Source organism: Bison bison, unplaced genomic scaffold (assembly GCF_000754665.1).
Source record: "Bison bison bison isolate TAMUID 2011002044 unplaced genomic scaffold, Bison_UMD1.0 scf7180017864303, whole genome shotgun sequence".
NCBI lineage: Eukaryota > Metazoa > Chordata > Mammalia > Artiodactyla > Bovidae > Bison > Bison bison.
This window is the reverse complement of record NW_011494875.1, coordinates 4049243-4050502: the sequence shown is the minus strand read 5'-3', so window position 1 is coordinate 4050502 and position 1260 is coordinate 4049243.

Here is a 1260-nt window from a genome sequence, read left to right as displayed (position 1 = left end):
GAAATATCAACAATCTCAGGTATGCAGATGACACCACCCTTATGGCAGAAAACAAAGAGGAACTAAAGAGCCTACCAATGAAAGTGAAACAGGAGAGTGTAAAAGCTGGCTTAAAACTCAACATTTAAAGAATTAAGATCATAGCATCCGGTCCTATCACTTTATGGCAAATAGATGGGGAAACAGTGGAAAAAGTGAGAGACTATTTTCTTGGGCTCCAAAATCATTGCAGATGGTGACTGCAGCCATGAAATTAAAAGACGTTTGCTCCTCGGAAGAAAAGCTATGACCAACCTAGACAGCATATTAAAAAGCAAAGACATTACTTTGTCAACAAAGCTCTGTAGAGTCAAAATTATGGCTTTTCCAGTAGTCATATATAGATGTGAGAATCACACTACATAGAAAGCAAAGCGCCGAAGAATTGATGCTTTTGAACTGTGGTGTTGGAAAAGACTCTTGAGAGTCCCTTGGACTGCAAGGAGATCCAACCAGTCCATCCTAAAGGAAATCAATCCTGAATATTCACTGGAAGGACTGATGCTGAAGCTGAAGTTCCAATACTTTGACCACCCGATGCAAAGAATTGACATTTGAAAAGACCTTGATGCTAGGAAAGATTGAAGGCAGAAGGTGCCGACAGGGGATGAGATGGTTGGATGGCCATCACCAACTCAATGGACATGAGTTTTAGTAAACTCCGGGAATTAGTCATGGACAGGGAAGCCTTACGTGCTGCAGTCCACGAGGTCACAGAGTCGGGACACAAGTGGGTGACTGAACTGAACTGGGCCCTATATCACACAAGACTAGGGCACACTGGGTCAGCCGGCAGGAAGGCCTGCTCATCAAAGATTCAGTGACAGCTGCCGCATTTTCTAAATATGACGTAAGGGGAAGACTGCTGCACCCAGAATTAAGGTATTTGGGTTGCTTATCCTACAATTAAAAGTAGTCACTTTCAATTGGGTCTGTTTCCTGAATTCCAAAACTGCGTGCCTAGGATTCTGTTCAGGAATACAAGCTTCTAATATCGAACAGGATTCGGTAGACTTGCAGGGCAGAAGTCACGTGGAGTCCAGCTGGAACCACCCCCCCGCCGCAAGCTGAACGCGCGGAACCCAGCGAGTTCTGACTCCAGACCACACCCTCCTGCCACGTCCCTTCCGGGGAGGAGGGCGAGTGACGGTGGGAGCTCAGCGTGCGCGCCCCCGGCAGGCTCGGCGCGCGCGTCTCCGCCCGACTTGCCACAGATCCAGT